Genomic DNA, 18,228 nt, shown 5'->3' with positions numbered 1-18,228 from the left:
GTTTCTCATTTGATTTCCACTGCAAGGCTAAGGTAGATATTGTTGTTTCCATTTTGCAGATATGGAAACTGAGGCTACATCACTTACTCAAAGTCATCATTTACTCAGAGTCATAAAGCTAGGAAGGGGTAGAAGGGCTAGGAAGGGGTAGAGCCAGTGTTTAAAACAAGTCTTCAAGACTTACAATCTTTTCATCACAAAACACTATCCAGGGTAAAACAAGGAGAGTGTCTATCAAAGCAGCTATTTTTTTAATTCAAGTATAACTAACTTACAGTGTTATATTAGTTTCAGGTATACAATATGATGATTCACCAATTCTACCCATTTCTCAGTGCTTATCAAGATAAGTGTTAGTTACCCAAACATCTTTTAAGGCAGCCTAGTTGGAAGGAAAATTCAGATTACAGCTGAGGGTAGTCAAGGCATAGCAAGGTGGTGCTTAGTGTGGAAGGTCAGGTGAGCAGGAAAACGGGAGAACTAGCCCGGAGGTCAAAAGCCAGAAGGGCTTAGTAGGGGTGGAGCTTACCGGGAAGAATGGGTGAGAACTACGCATTCATCAGTGAGCTTCTGTGTGTGCGTGTGTGTATGTGTGTGTGTGTGTGTGTGTCCCTGCACCTGCTCTCCAGTGTCCCCATTACCTAGATAGGATGCAAGAATGGGAATGGAGCCTGAAAGGAACCATGCAGTGTTGATGGACTGAAAGATTAACTGTGTTCCCAATGTGCTTGGTTTAAAGACACAATCTGTGCTATGTGCTTCTAAATGGAGACTCCTGCGGTAATTAGAATTATGCTCAGGCTTCTCTTGCAAGCCCACTGAAAGCTTTTCTTCTTTAGAAGTTCTGCTAGCATGAACCTGGGACAATGATTTCATTCTAGCCTTACTGGACTTGCTGCTTATTCCCGCCTGTTCAGCTCAGTTGCAGCCAGTTAGTAGATGTGCAGGCTGCTTGCTTTTTTCTGGGCATTGAATGATCCATGCTCAATCCTTGGGAAAGTCCATGCCAGGTCTCTCTGCCCTTCCAGGATGTCTCCTGATGTTGCCTCCCTTGCTTTCCCTTTGTACAGGACTGCTTTCAGAATTAGTAATTTTGTTTTTTGTTCCCTGGCCGTGCTGAACACATTCCAGTTCTTCAAACATGCCAGGTTCTTTCAGGACTCCAGGCCTTTGCACACGTGGGTCTCTGCTCTTGGAGCACTCTTTCCTCTTGCCAGCCTCTGTGCCTGACGAATTCATCCTTCAGATCTGAGCTAAGACATCACTTCCTTCAAGAAGACTTCCCATTGCCTGTAGGCTGAGTAAGGATCCACGTCAATGTTTCCACACTGCCTTGTGTATATAGCCCCTGCCCTAATTTCAGGGCACTTACTTATCATCCCTAAATGGTAAATGGTTGTCTGGTTACCTGTTAGTTTATTCTGTTAGGTGGTTAGCATTATGAGAGCAAAGACTGTTTTGTCTGATGTGTGTCTGATTTCAGTTCTTGAGATCTAACTCTGCAACTATCTAGTTAGTTACTGTAGTTGGCACTCCTATTTCAATGCTGGGGAAAGTTCCTAAAACCTCTTAAGGAAGATTTGACTACATTTGGAAATGAGTGGTGCCCACCTGGTTTAGTTTGATGAAACCAGAAAGCTCTTTTCTGCTAACAGTATTCTTCTGACATTAGACCATGTACTCTTTTTTTTTTTATAATGTTTGTTTTATTTTTGAGAGAGAGAGAACACAAGCCAGGGAGGGGAAGAGAGAGGAAGATAGAGGATCTGAAGCATGCTGTCATGCTGGCAGCAGAGAGCCTGGTGTTGGGCTCAAACTTACTAACCATGAGAACATGACCCAAGCAGAAGTCGGATGCTTAACTGACTAGTCGAGCCACCCAGGCTCCCCTAGACCAACTACTCTTTTGAGTTACAGGTAATTGTATTCTGTTGAGATGCACATATTCCTGAGAGGTTAATCAAGCCATTTGGTATGAATTAACTATTCTCTGTGGTCTGAAATTGTGCTGATCCGAGGGCTTACTACAGGAGTTAAAAAAATACAGATTCCTGGTCCCTATTCACAGAAATTCTGATTCATTTGGGCTGCAGTAAGAATGGACCATTAGCTTGCTTAAACTCAGCCAGCCTTTTATTTTTTTATTTATTTTTTATTTTTTATCAGTATATGAAATTTATTGTCAAATTGGTTTCCATACAACACCCAGTGCTCATCCCAAAAGGTGCCCTCCTCAATACCCATCACCCACCCTCTCCTCTCTCCCACCCCCCATCAACCCTCAGTTTGTTCTCACTTTTTTAAACAATTTTTTAATGTTTATTTTTTTGAGACAGAGAGAGACAGAGCATGAATGGGGGAGGGTCAGAGAGAGAGGGAGACACAGAATCAGAAGCAGGCTCCAGGTTCTGAGCTGTCAGCACAGAGCCCAACGTGGGACTCAAACTCACGGACCGTGAGATCACGACCTGAGCCGAAGTCGGACGCTTAACCGACTGAGCCACCCAGGTGCCCCTGTTCTTAGTTTTTAAGAGTCTCTTATGCTTTGGCTCTCTCCCACTCTAACCTCTTTTTTTTTATTTCCTTCCCCTCCCCCATGGGTTTCTGTTAAGTGTCTCAGGATCCACATAAGAGTGAAAACATATGGTATCTGTCTTTCTCTGTATCAGCCAGCCTTTTAAAGGGAAAGGCTTAAACCAGTCATGGAACAGTGTATTGTGGTGGTAATTTAAAGTGTTAGATTTAGCTACAGAATCCAGATTTACAATTAAATTAATCTTCTGTGAGGAAAACTGTGAGTTGACTCAATCCACTTTTATTCCAGCTTCCTTTAAAGGTACTTTTCTTCCTAGAAAGAAACTACATCTCCCAGAGAGGATTTCTGAAAATCAGACACACTTGCTTGAAACTCAGATTCTGAACTGAGTTAAGTAGGGAGCAAGGTAAGAGGCACTCTTTTTGCTGGTACAGTGCATAGCAGAGACACTTTGGATCTATAGTTTGCAGATTCCTAGTTTGGCAGGCAGCTTCTTCAGTCTGGTGGAGCAGAGGATCCTTTGGGGCTCAGTTCTGGTGTGTTGTTTTCGGAGTCACTCTTAGAAGCTCATTCTAGAAGCTGTTTCTTCAGTTGTTCCAAGGATTCTAAAATCCATCTCTGTACAAGGGTCCAAAGGACCCTTTGCACAGGGTCCAAAGCCCAAGAGATCTGTGCTTTAGTAGCTGAAGTGGATTATGTTCTCTGCAACCAAACCCTAGAAAATCACCTCTCCATTCTAATCAGACCTCAGACTTTATCATTCATATCTATATTGGTGACAACGTGGGAGTCTTGAGAAAAGCAAGTTCTACTCTACAGAGCATTCTCCCCATAAAGTTTTGACCACTAAGCAGATTGCACCATGATTCTATAAAGCCTAGGATCATTGCTTCCCTTGTGGTTCCCCATTTTAGATGAAGGTTCACCCATGAGCCATCTCTTCCCTTTCTAGAGCTTTTAATCTTTTGTCAGTTGTTAACCTAGTGTCTGGTATAGCACAAGTTCCTATAAGCAGTTGTTGAAAGAGTTAATTAAATAATAAATTAGTGAGTGAGTGCATGAATGGATGGGAAAGGGAGTCGTGTATGGAATAGAAATACAGTGTCTGGTACAGAATAGGTACTCAGTGAGTAACTACAGAATAAATAAAGATATGAACAAATAAATGATGTGCTAGCACAGGGCTTAGTACATAATAGATGCTCACTGAATTTTTATTGAATGAATTAATGATGATGTCTATAAAATGACTAACATAGGACCTGAACTATGTATGGATTCCTGTACCTGTATGGATTCTTTCGTCTGCCATCTTTTCCTCAATTCCCTACAATCACCTTGACCAAGGTCTCATTTCTTGCCTTAGAGTCTTCCTTGGCCCTAAGCCATCCATCGACATCCATTAATCTGTTTCTGTCAGTTAACTTCTGGCTTATCCCAACCAACATTTTCAAATACCTACATTTATATACCTTACAAAAATGAGGAGGTAAATAATAACAGATGCCTCCTACTACCTACTTATTATGTCTGAGGCACGTACTAGGTACTTTCTGTCTATCATCACAAAGTTTCACTATGGCATAATTATCTCCAGTTCACAGATGAGGAATCTGAGGCTCAGAGAAGTTAAGTATTATGTCAAGGTCACATAGCTAGTAAATGACATACCTGGAATCTGAACGCTGGTCTCTCATGTCAAAGTTACTGTTTTTTCCACAACCTGCCAATTATGAGGCTATAAAACAGATGTGAAACAGATACATTTGCATCTAAATGCACATTCATCTACATTAGGCTTTTTCAGCAGCAGCTCAGGGACATTCTGAACTGAATAACTCTTTGTTGTTGGGGCTGCCCCGTGCACTATAGGTTAGTTTAACAGCATTGCTGGCCTCTACCCACTAGATGCCAGTAGTACCCTCCATCCTAAGTTTGACAACTAAAAATGTCTCCAGATATTGTCAAATGTCCTCTCAGGGGCAAAATCTGCCCTGATTGAGACAAAGTGATCTATGTAATTGAAGAGGAAGCAGTTTAGCATGTGTGGGATCCTGCAAGCAGAGAGAGTGCTCAGTGATGGCGGGACACTGAGCTGGCCAAGGCCTTGGTTTGGCTGACAATGAGATTGGCTGGGAAATCCTCCCCAGGAATTAGAGGTCAGCTTGCAGTCTGTCAGGACTGTCATACCACATATGAATTCAGGAACTAGGGTACAGAGCATATGGTCCCACTGAAAGCAGGGGGGTATAATGGAGAAAGTGATAGACTTGGAGACAGGAAAACATGGTTCCAGATTCAGGTTTGCTGCTAAGTCACTGTGTGGCCTAGGACCAGTCTCAATCATCTTATTACAGTACTAACATTTACTGATGGTTATTATGTGCCAGACACTGGTCTTAATGCTTCATATATATTTACTAATTTAATTCCCATGGCAATCCATTAAAATAGCTGTTCCATTTTTACCATTAAGGAAACTTAGCCAAGAGGCTAAGTAATAGCTAAGATTACACATGGTAGAGTCGGGAGTCTGTTCCCTCTGTATGTCAAAAGAGGGATTGGATTGGCTATCGCCCAGTCTGAAAACTCTAGGATTCTAAGCATTCATTGATTTAACATACATTTATTAAGCATAAATATATGCTGGACAACCTGGGGTCTGAATCCTCTATAGGAACTTATAGTTCTAGAATAGGAGAGGTAAGACAAGCACAATTTTATTTAAAAAATTAATTGCAGTGACCACTGTTAACTGAGTAGCTGTTAGATGTCAGGCATGTGTTAGATGTTTGACCTGAGTTAACTTTAATCTGCACAGTAACTCTTTGGGGTCATTACCATCTTTTCTCAGATGAACAACTGAAGCTCAAAGAGGTGAATCAACCTGCCCATGACTGTCAGAGTGCAGTGAAATCAGAGGTTAAAAAAAATTCTGTTGGAGTGGAGGTGGCAGAAGGTGAATGTTTCATTTCAGGCTTAGGTGGCCAGCCTCCCCTCTCTGTCATTTGGGGAGGAAACGGAGGAGGTCAGTACAACTTCCAGACTCTGAAGGCTTGGCTTCTCTGGCTCCAAGAGTGTTGGCAACCCCAAGTGTCCTTCCCTCTCTCCTGAGAAAATCCATGGAGAGACTCTGGATGGATGCCCTAAAGAGTTGGTGGCTCCATGAGTAACATCACAAAAACGATTCTCTCTTTCCAGCTTATTCCTAAGAATGACTGGGGACTCCTTTTCTCAGAACACCAACATGATGCTGTCCTTCCTTACCTGGTATTCCATGGCCTTGTTGTCCCTATAACTGTGCTGTGTGGCATCTACAAGCCTGGAAAGGTCCTTTTCCCATGTCTTGTTCATTCGTTCCTCAATATGGCCTTCTCTTTCCAGTTCCCCCTCCCATCTAACACCAGTGGCAAATTCCTCCTCATCCTTAGTGACTACACTCAGTCACCTCTTCCCAGAAGCCTTCCACAATCCTCCCACTTTAAACGACAGCTTCCTCTGCACTTCCTTAGCCTTTGGTTTATATCTTTATTTTTATAGTCATTATTCATATTAATATCCCCCTCAGTCACTCAGAGATTCCTAAAGGGCAGGGGCTTCATGTTTTATTCATAAACTGTGTATACCATTGTGCCCAGTTGATGACTATCATTCATTCCACAAATATTTTTTGAGTACAAAGCAAGGTACTGCACTAGATTTTGAGGTAGGTAAGGTAAATTTTCTCTGCTATCCTGGAACCCAGAGTCTACTTCAAGAGAAAAACAATCTAACAAAAGTTGTGGCTCAGTGTTCTAAGTGTTATAAAAAGTACATACAAGGCACAGAATGAAACAAAAGAGGGAGGCTGACTCTACAGGAAATCAGGAAAGATTTTCCAAAAGAAATGCTCCAATTGGGCTTTGAAATATAAGTGAGAGCTTGTCAGGAAGACAAACACCAAACCAGAAAGGTTTGGTAGATGGAGGAAACAGCCTGAGTAAAGGACCAGAGGCATGAAACAGTGAGGTGAATGCAGGGAATTGTACCTGTAGCATGGATGAAGGGTGGGATTTGTGTAGGGGCAGCAGGGGATATAGCTCAGGTTAAGGGGTTAAGGAGTAAAGGATTTTGTATGCTCTATTGAAGAGCTTGAGTTGATTCTGATAGGTGATATGGGATGTCTGTCAAAGCCACAGACCCATAGCCTGCTGCTACCATCTACAGGCAGAATCTTGACAACCATGTTTGTTCTTGAACCCACTTCCTTGACCATAGCTGATGGGACCAGGGATGGACATCTGGACCAACCCCAAATCCTCTGTCCCAAGATTTGTAAATGGAGCTGAGAAAGAGTTGTCCATCTCTGGAGTGGCTACTATATGGCATGTGGAATCACTAGGCAAGCTCCCTTTGGCTCATTAGTGTGGATATGATAGGCTGAATTGTTTCTCCCCTAAAATTCGTATGTTGAAGTGCTTAGCCCCAATGCTAACCTTAGAATATGACTGTCTTTGGAGATAGAGTTTTTATTTATTTATTTTTAATTTTTTTTAACGTTTTATTTATTTTTGACACAGAGAGAGACAGAGCATGAACGGGGGAGGGGCAGAGAGAGGGGGAGACACAGAATGGAAGCAGGCTCCAGGCTCTGAGCCATCAGCCCAGAGCCCGACGCGGGGCTCGAACTCACGGACCGCGAGATTGTGACCTGAGCTGAAGTCGGACGCTCAACCGACTGAGCCACCCAGGCGCCCCGAGTTTTTAAATGGTAATTAAGATTAAATGAGATCATCAGGCTGGACCTGATGACTGGTGGCCTTATAAGAAGAAATTAGGACACAGACACACACAGAGGGAAGACTGTGTGAAGACACAGGGAAAAGACAGCCACAAATAAGCCAGGGTAAGAGGCTTAGAAGAAACTGATGCTACTGGCACCTTGATCTTATTCTCTTCTAGCCTCCAAAATAAGGGGAAAATACATGCCTGTGTTTAAGCCACCCAGTCTGTGTACTTCATTATGGAAGCCCTAGCAAACTAATATGATGGATCTCTAGCTAACTTTTGGACATCTGGCTGTAATCTCATCCCTTCTTTGTTCAGTGGGTCCCAAAGGATGGACCCTCCCTACTGTCTCACCATCTACAATGGTAATGTTTTGATGCCTGGTGGTAGAGGAAAGGGCTGCTTCTTTCCTCATCCTGGAAACAACGTTCCTATTTTTCCCAAATTGAATGCATGTACAGTGGACTCTGATGGAAGTTTGGGCAGTTCTTTGCTCAATGATTCAGGGTTTGGGTGCTAATCTTCAAACTATGCAGTGTCGGGGGCAGCAGGGCTTCATTCTGACCATCTTGATCACAGGCACAGCCCAAAGCACCCCAGGACTTTGAAGTATGTCCCATGCAGATGCTCCCCCTATCCCAATGCTTTCCTTTCTCTCCCATCCTTCTTAAGCCCTCTCCCTTTATTCCTTTCTTTCTGGAGTACTCCCACCCTTCTGGTTTCCCTCCCATTCTTGGATCTGCACCTCCCCCCACCTCCACAACACATCCCACCAAAATCAAGTCTCCATACCCATCAATCTCTTCTGATGTCTGGTAGATTTACCAGCCTCAGGCTGTGACAGTCAAGGGTTTTTCCCTTGGTTACTGATATCTATAGAGGGAAGTTCCAATGCAGGGCCAACTGGCTGGGCTTTAGAGACTGCTTTTTTCCTGTAGACAGATTGGAGCATCTCTTTCTATTCTAGGCTTCTGAGGCTGGTTGTTCACTAGAGTATTTAGAATGAAACTGATCTCATCACCCTAAGAATTACGGTACTTCCAAACTACATCCCTCCTACATACATGTCCTTCTGATCTGTATGATAACTTAATATTTCTCTTATTAACATTACTTTACATCTATTTCTTATAAGCTAATACCTACCCTCATTATATTCTTATTTGCCCTTTTATTGCCGGGAGTTAAATCATAAATATACTTGACAGTGAATGCTTGTTCCAAGTTCCAATTATGTTGGAGCCTAGCTTTTCTCTTTTTACTTCACTGTATGTATAAGCCTAGAAATGATAAGGTGGCCATAGACTACCTGCTCTGGACATGAAGGGCCTCAGAACTGAAAAGGGGGAGGTTAATGAAGCAGACATCCAAGAGAAACAGAGAAGAGTGATGGAGATGGAAATATTCTTAGTTGCAGGTAATATTCTGGTTTTAGTTCTCAGAACTTTCCTGTCCTTAGGTGGCTGTGGCAGAGATGGATTTCATCCTGGATGTGCATCCTCCCTTCTATAGTGATATTAATTAACACCCCAGTTTTTAGTGCAGTACATCGCTGCCTAGATTAAACACTATATTTCCCCGTGTCCCTTGCAGCTAGGTATGGCCATGGGGCTGTATTCTGGCCAATAGGATGTAAGTGGAATTGATGTGTATAGTTTCTGAGTTGTGCCCGAAAAGCCAAGTATTGGTTCCTCACTCACCTTTTCCTTCCAGATTATAGACATGGTGGTGAGTATTCTTAGACCATGTAGGTGAGTATAATACCTAGGCATGGCAGAGAAAAAAGAGGGAAGGAGCCTGGGTCCTGGACAAAATGGAGTCATTGCAAGGCCTTGGCCTGCTTATATCTGAACTATTATATGGAGTAAAAGTAGCTAATTTATTTAAGCCACTGTCATACTGGGAGTCTGTTATATCAAAGAGATCTATAGCCATCCTGAAATACTGTGGGTGGCTTCTTTTGTTTTTTGGTCTGTCCACTGTCTCTTCCACAAATTCTTCAACTTAGCCTAAAGTAAGAGAGCTCATCTCTCCTTTCTTCATCCTCAAATGAAAGCACTAAAGCTGGGGTTGTCACAGTTATGCTCCCTCTGGGTGAAGGCCCACACGAATGGGAAAAATAAAGGCAACTTTCAGAGAAAAACAGAAATGAGAGCTATAGAGGCCTGATAACATTTGAGCTCCTGGTTCCAGTAGTACCTGAAGCTCGATCTTCCCCCACACTTTCTGCTGTTTCCTTATGTGGTCTTCTAAATTGCTCTTTTGGGACTAGGCTCACTGAAATTCAATTTCTTTCTTTTTCTCCCCATGCTACTAAGAGTTCCTACTAACTCCCCTAAACCATCATAAATTCCCTATGCTCTCATCTTCCACCCCTCCCGTGTTTGCTGGATTTCCTTTTTATTGCTGGCTACCAATGAATTCTGTAATAGACAGGGAGCCAGTGGTGGTGTTTTTAACCAGATGAGAGATGAGTCTGATTTGCATTCCAGGATATTCATCTGTAGGATGGTATAAGTGTTTATCAAATGCAGAGGTGAATTCTCAGCAGCTAGGCATTGGCAGGGAGGATGCTGCAGGACCCTGTGTTTTTGCCAAAGCTTCACACCTTCATTACTTCAATGATAGTTCCTCTCATTCTCCTAGGATTCCTGAAGTCTCAGACCACAGCTGATGCCCTTTCTCAGAGAATGGTCTATGAATCACTCTGAGACTGGAGAGGAGGCCTGGGGATAAGGATGAGGGCTGCATTCAGAGGAAGACTTTTGTGTGCATCTTGTTTCAGTGAAAGTCACTGAAGCAGAAAGGCTAAGTAAGTAACTTGCTCAACATCATACAGCCTTTAAATGGGAGTCCAGGATTTAACAGTAGGTGAAAGCCTTAGCTTCCTTATCTTCCAACTGGTGATAATAATTTCCATCTCATCAGATTATTGTGAGGTTTAATTGAGATAATGCATGTTAAGCAGATTGCCTTGGTAAATTCTCCATAAATAGTAGCTGCAATTATTTTTATAATTATGACATTTTTAGTAGACATTTGTCTGAGCCCCATGATCCCAGATGCAGGATGTTGGCTTCGAGAGTTGGGAGGCAAGGCTGCCATGTTGTACAACTGCATGCCTGAAATGTGAAGGGATTCCCCTCCAGAAGAGTCATGGATTGCAGGCATCAGCCCTGAAAGGAGACCAGAGAGAAGGGTTCCTAGGGATGATTCTACTTTATAGACTTTTCCCAAGGAAATAACTATTTCCCTCTTCTATGGGAAGCAGAAGCATTTTAGTTTTCATTCAGAGATGCTCCTTCCCCATGGCGACCCCAGCTCTGCTTCCAGCAGGAAGATGCCTGGATGGGGGGGTGGGGGCACGGTTCAGTCTGACATGCATAGAGCTGCCTGCAGGTTCTTTGAAGTTGCAGCTGCTCCCCGTCATGCTGCACCCCATGGGCTTCTCTGCAGCTGGGCCTTAGGCAAAGTTTTAATTAATACTAGAAAAAAGACACCCACAGCTGCATTTAGATTCTTCCTGGCAGCTGAGGCGAAGTCTCAGGAAGTGTCAGGTGTGGTCGGGGGCAATTTGCCCAGGGTCACTCCCCTACTGAAGACCTCCTGTGTTCCATATGCCCTCTGGGCAAAGGCCAGAATTCTTAGTGTAAGGAACAAGTCCCCATGTGACAGTGACTCTCATCCAGGAGGCTCTGGAATGCTGGCAAGTTCAAACTGTTGATAAGAGGTCCACCAAATTTGATCAGTGTTTGTATGGTAGCATAAACTGAGAGGCATATTTGATGAACAGTAGATGGTGACCTTCAGGCAAATTGGCAAGCTGAAAATGAGTGTTGAATTGTTCAGGATATGAGGGATTTTGAGAGGCAGTGTAGGAGGGAGAGAAGAGAGATGGAGTGGCTGGTTGGGGGGAGGGACTTGGGGTGTTAAAGGGGGGAAATTGATGGTGCGTCAGTTCTATGGTATGTAAATTCAGCCTCCTTCCCTATGCTTTTGTTGGATCAGAGGAAGCCACCCACTTCTTATCAACAGGTTGTAGAGTGGATATATTTGGGAGATGTGTTGAAGTGCTTATAACTTGGCCTCCCCTAGATGAGATCCCAGCTGTGGAAGTTGCACAACGGTGACCCTTTATACCTGGTTATGTGTGCATTTCATTCTTTTTTTTTCTTTAACATTTTTTAAAAAAGTTTATGTATTTTGAGAGAGAAAGAGAGCACAAGCAGGGAGGGGAAGAGAGAGGGAGAGAGAGAATCCCAAGTGGGCTCCACACTGTAAGCATGGATCCCGAGCAGGACTTGAACTCACAAACCATGAGATTGTGACCTGAGCCGAAGTCAAAACATGGATGCTTAACCTACTGAGCCACCCAGGTGCCCCTGTGTGCTTTTCATTCTTGTCACAACTTAGAATAGAGTTCTATTCTATCTATCTATTCTATCTCCACAAATGGAGATATTTCCATGGTGAATATTGCTCTATAAGTATCCTGCAGCATGACAGGGGAATGACCTCAAATATAAGCTCCTCAAAACAGCACGTTGTCAGTTTTATTCACTTGTGTATCCCTAAGTGCCTTGAACAGTGCCTGGCATGTAGTAGGTGCTGAATAATGACTGCTCTGTGATTTGCTCCATGTACCGCTCTTGCCAGGTCTTGTGCTAGAAACTGGAGATAGTTGATGAACAAAACATGGAGCCTGCATGGCAGCAGGTAAAGAGAGCATCATCTCAATCATTAGATAAGAAAATATAAAAATCTCAGGCTGTGACAAATGCAGTGAAGGGCAAGGCTATTTGAATATATTAGGGTAGGGTTCATACCAAAGTGAGCATGTGATATTTGATCTGAGCTCTGGAGGCCCCCTAAGCCACTGAAAGAATGAAAGACATTATCAGTATGGCTGGAGTGATTGAGAATGGGGTGGTGAGTATGTTTGGATATGAGGTTAGACAGGTCATCAGGGTCCAGACTTTGTAGAATCTTGTAAGCCATATTGAATGTTTCAGTCTTTATCCTAGAAACAATGTGGGGCCATTGAACAATTTTAAGTGGGGTGGAGATGTTTGACATGATCAGGTTTGCCTTATGAGAAGATCTTTCTGGCTGTAAAGCTTTTTTGAGCTCCCTGCCACTCATCCCCACCCCACTAACCAGTCTGGGACCATGCAATTACTTTGTTGGTGGTGAAGACAGCCACAGTAGGTGACTGAAATCTCAGCCATGTATTTATTGACTCTTGGCTGCTGTTCATAATGAACTCTTAGCTTCCCTGGGGGAGGGGGAGCTGAGTAGATTTGCTGAGAAAAGGAAGAAGGGGTGGGAGGACTGCAAAGGATGTATATGGGGCTCTGTGTTCTGTTCTCACATCTGTCTCTCTCTATTGACGCTGCTGCCAGGATGATATATCAGAATTCAATAACCTCCTCTCATCTTTTCCTAGAAAGGGAAGGACTGGCAGGGAGAGAAGCAGGCCCCTTGCCATCAAGGAAGGGGGAGGCAGTTCAAATGAATCATTCTATTAAGTAGCAGAGGGAACCCATGGTCAGTGTAAGGCCACTGCTGTGTTATTAATTCCAGTTCTCATTTGGAATGTTTAACCTTGGTGATTCTGGCAACAGTGAGACCTGAAAACCCTAAAACCCTAAGTCAGTTGAAAGCCTCACAGTCTCTTTGCTCCAGGAACCAGGGTAGAAAACCTTTTCCTCTTTCTGCCTGAGATGTTGATTCCAGGTGTGTGGGCAATGTCCAAGCAAAATGAAGGGGATCAGACAATGCTATGTCCGTCTTACTTCCTGCCCAGGAAATGCTATGACAATGTCCTCTGCTGATGGAGGGCTTACCTGGCACTTGACTCACAAAGTAAGACAGAGGACATTTGATTTAACCAGAATTTCTGTTTAGAAAACTTTGTTGGGAAAACACATTCGTTCATGTTCAGGGCTGAAGTTTATTCTTGGGAGTACCTGGGTGGATTTCCAGGGTTGCTCTGGGGAGGAGGGGAGCTACAAGAAGGGAACATGGTAAGTTTCAGGCACGGAGAAGATAGTGAGATATAGTGGAAAGCCAGTTGCTTTGTGATGTGATCCTTTCCCATGACCCACCCAGCAAATTTCTGAAAGTCCTCAGAAATCACAAAAGAGTCCGTGGGATTTGATTTTGCATATAAACTGGAGAAGAGACTGAACTCTTTAACCTGGGTATTACAGAGTGAGCCTGGGCAGGCTGACTTTGGTATTGTGCTCACTTCTAGAGCGATCATAATGGCAGGGAGAATGTGAAGCTCTGATTAGCTTGGGTCTATCACATGCTCTATGGCTGGAAAAGGAAAGGGCGTAGCTTCCCGCTTGAGCTCAAGGCTGAGAGCTTGCAAGCATGCAAGCCAGGGCCTTCATCTTTAGGACCATTCTTGCCATTTGCCTTCTCTGTGTCTCTCTAGCTTTTGTCTTTCTCTCTCTCTCTCTCTCTCTCTCTCTCTCTCTCTCTCTCTCTCTCTCTCTCTCTCCTCTGTTTCTTCATCTACTGCCATCAGTGGTAACCACAGCTATCCATTACTGGGGACCTAATATATGTCAGACCCTGTGTCACATAATGGACATTGGTTATCTTATTAATCCTCATAACAGCCATATGAACAAGGGATTTATCCCCATTTCATATAAGCAAACTGAAGCACAGAAAAGGTACCCAGCATTTTCATCCAAAGTCATGTAGCTGGTATATGGCAGGAAGGTACTGGTAGGATTCGACAGGCAGCTTTGTCTGGCCATTGTTCATTCTTGTAGCCCTGGCCAAACTGCCCCTGCTTCTCCTCCCCTCAGCCTGGGGAGAGGAGCAGATAAAACTCTTCTAGGAGGGAGGATCTGGATAGATCTGGCTGGTTCCACCAAATGTAGAGAATCCTGCAGATGGAGGCCTTATCAGACCCTTATTTGGATTTACATTGCTGCCAGGAGCTGGGAATCTAATCTCTGATCCAGTCCCTATTGACCAGAGGCAGTTTACTTGACCCAAGGCACAGTGACTTGGGTAGAAGGAACTGCTTATGGCCTTTTTCTCAGGGTGGCAACAGGAGAGAAGTGTCTGGGGAGGCAGATGGTCCTTCAGCCCTGTCCTGACAGGCTCAAAAGTTGCTCAATTTGGCCAAATCCAAGGATTTGACAACTTGATGTTCCCAGACAATAGAGTGTTAAAGCTGGTCTGGTGTCCCCATTTTGCAGGTGGAGAAACTAAAACCCTAAGAGGGGATTCGATTAGCTAAGGAAGTTTGTTATAGGAGATGTCTGGACACAGACTCTACGACTCTTTCTGCCATAAAGGATTGGCCTCTAGCCCCAGACCAGGAGAGAATTAGAAATGCCATCTTCACACACTTGGCAACAGAAAGTTTCTTAACTTTTTCTTTTCCACCTGGGCTCATTCTGCCCACCTTCTCAGAGATTTTAAGAAAGGCTGTTCAAAAAAAGAAATCCAGTTTCATTCTGATGTTTTATTAACGGAGACTGCTGGTGTTTCAACAATTTTAATTAGGGCTGAATTTTACTATATTCAAACCGCAGGGAGCCCCACGGAAAGTGAGCCACTGAGGAAACACAAGGATCAAACGAACAGATTAATTAAATATCACCACGTGGGCAGCTTGAGGCAGGCCACTCAGCAGCCCCTCCTTCCCTGGCATGGATGGGGAGCACGGAGGAGGAACACAGGAACTGTGGGTACACACGTGGCTCAGTGACTTGAGGCAGAAGAGTAAGTTTCAGTTTGACACCAGTCACCAGTTCTTTTTCAGCCAAGAATTGGGTTTCCTTTGTTAAAGGTAAAATGTACAAGATCTCCTGGTCTGGTCATTGCTTTCCCAGTGCCCCCACCCCACATCCATACCCCCAAGATACATGACATTGTGGCTATTTTCTCTAAAGCATTGTTTACTTAGTGTTCACATTCTGCTTACTGTATGCCAGGTGGTGTTCTCAATGCTTTACAGAAGTCAAGCCATGTGATAATCACGGCAACTCTATGAGGTAGGAACTATTTTATCCCCATTTTTGATGAGGAAACTGAGGCAGAAAGGCATGAAGTTATTGCCCAAAATTTCAGGGCTGCTAAGTGTCAGAGCTGATCCAACACCAGCCTTCGAGGTCGGAGTCCATGTTTCTAACCACTGCCCTTGCCTATTTCTGCGTATTGGTAGACAGAAGACTTATCCCTTTATGAGCCCAGGGCCATGAGGTCTGGGTGTGAACTATATCCTTAACCTCCAATGGGCCTCTCATCTCATCAGGCCAGCAATTAGCCCTCAGCAGGACCAGAATCTTAACTCCAGATTAACTCCTTAACTCTGGTGTTTGAGAGTCAGTCTCTGGCTCCAGACCACTTGGCTTGGGATCCAAATTCTGCCACTTGCCAACTGTATGACCTGGGGCAAGTCTCCTAACTTCTCTGTGTCTTTGTTTCTTTATATGTAAAATGGGGGCACTAATAATGGTAATAAAGAATAAATGAGGTGATACGTGAACATCCTAGAAACAATATCTGGCATGTGGAAAGCACTATCTAAGGGTTTAATTCACTGTGATTGTTATTTTATATTATTACTGTATTCTGCTTCCCGCAAAGGCTTCCGATTCTTTCAATTCCTGATGCTGAGGTGGTTTTCTGTTTTCAGCCCTGGGTTTGCCCCTCAGACCTCAAGTTTGAGTTGTTCCTCCAGCTCTGAATTCTCCCTTCTCAACTCCATCTAAATGCCATCTTCCTCCTTTGTGTCACACTTCTGGGGAAGCACCTTGCCTGGTCTTCCAGCCCCTGGTGCTGAACTCCTGGCTCCTCACCCTCAGAACTAGCACTATCAGGTCCAGTTGTTCATAGATGGGTGGGAACCTTATGCACTCCTAAAAGGGCTCTGTTTTTAATAACCACAAGAGTGGTGATGATAAAAAAACCCCAAAAAACAAAAGCAAAGCAAACCCTATTTCTAAGACCATTTGCCAATCCATCAACTGATAAAGAAATGTATGAGAACTTTTCAATTCCAGGCACTGTAGAGCTATGAAGGACGTAAGACAGCCCCACACTTCAGGATTAGAACAGTATTTTTGAGGGGCGTGTGTGTGTGTGTGTGTGTAAAATTTCCCGAACATAAAATCTACCATTTTAACTGTTTTGAAGTGCCTAACTCAATGATGCTAAGTTGCAATGTTGTGCAACCACCGTCAATATCCAGTTCCAGAACTTTCATGTCTTCCCAAATGGGAACTCCATACCCATTAGTGGTCACACCTCACTCCTCCTCTCCCTGGCCTCTGGCAACCACTAATCTGCTTCCTCTGTCTATAGAGTTTAAAGATATTCTAATCTATTTGTATAAACAAATGAAAAAAATTTGCTAACATAAAAAAGCAATGTGTACCAAATGACACAGCATTGCTTGGTGGTTGATTGTGTGGACTCTGAAGCCAAAGTGCCTGTGTTTAAATCCCAACTTTGCTGCTCATTGCTGTGTGGCTTTGGGCAGACTAATCTACTTCTCTGGGCCTCAGTCTATATATACATAAAATATAAAATGAGAGTTACAGTAGTGCCTTCCTCACAGACCAGTTATAAGGATTAAGTGTGTTGATGCAGTAAGAATCTGAGAACAGTGTCTGACTGTACTATGTGCTATAAAGATCTGCCATTGTCATTGTCAGGAATAAGTGCTATGGCTTAACCTTTTTGAAGGCAAGAACCCTGGAATTCATTAGGTACCTAGTAAATATTTGTCAGATGACTGAATTGGAGTTTAGGGAAGAAGGGAGACTCCTGTGGCACACACGGCCTATTTTGGGAATTGTGTTGTCAATGTCAAAAACAGTCCATAGCTTCTTGGCAAACCTTATTAGGAACCACCTGAGTGCTGGGTATTGTGTGACCCATTACAGGAAGAACAGAAAACCAGATCTGTCCCCAACATAAATATGGTGATAATGATTATGACAATAGCCCATCAATTCTTTGTCGAACACTTAACGTGTGCCTGACACTGTGCTAAAAGTCTTATGTGCATCACTTTGATTTTATTTCGGACTCAGTCTGTGGGACAAAACCTACCAGCACAATAAATATAATAATAGCAATGAAAAGCCCACTTTTTTTTTTAACAGAGCATAATGTCAACAAGTGCAAATGAATCCTGTGATAATTGAGTCCATACGGGAGGTGGGGTTGCTGAAAAGAGTCAGGTGAGGACAACTATGGAATTCAGATGGAACATCTGTATCCCTGATCCAGCAGCCTGTTCATCATCTGGATATTTGCTGCCTGAGCTGTCAGTTGCTTTTGGCTTGCATTTTTCTTTTCTTATCCTTCAAAAGTCACCTTTGACTTTCCTATGTACAGATCTTATCTCACTTGCTACCTCTTCCAGGCACGCATGGAGGGATGGCAAGGAGAATGTTTGCAGATGCCTCAGCAAACCCATTCCCAGAGAGTGAGGGACTCTTGTCTCAGTCTCCGAGGCAGTGCTCAAAGCCAGCTAATTGGATCCAGGAAAGGGTTATAGAGGTAGAAGTCAAGGCGCAATGGCCTGAATCAAACCCCAGATTAATTAAAAAGTGTCCAAGTGAATTGAATATTTCATGACCTGAGGGCTGAAGTCAAGGTCTCTTTGGAATAGGAATCAGATGTGAATATGTGGTGGGGATTGGAAAGAGAAGGGGAGTTGTGGGTGGGGGAGGGGAAAAGGAGGTTGAAGAGGAGGAGAAAGAGAGAAGGGGGGATGAGAATCAATCAAAATAGGAGTTACCCCAAATCAAACCAAGTTCTCACCTTTGTCACTGGATGTTCTTATAGGGCGATGGACTATGTGGAGGGTTTTAATGGTGTTATTTGAGCTGATCTTTTTTAAAACTCTGGGAGGGAGTGTGCTCCTGGTCACAGGTAACCCC

Source organism: Felis catus, chromosome E3, assembly GCF_018350175.1.
Source record: "Felis catus isolate Fca126 chromosome E3, F.catus_Fca126_mat1.0, whole genome shotgun sequence".
NCBI classification, from domain to species: Eukaryota; Metazoa; Chordata; class Mammalia; order Carnivora; family Felidae; genus Felis; species Felis catus.
Note: the sequence above shows the minus strand (reverse complement) of the source record.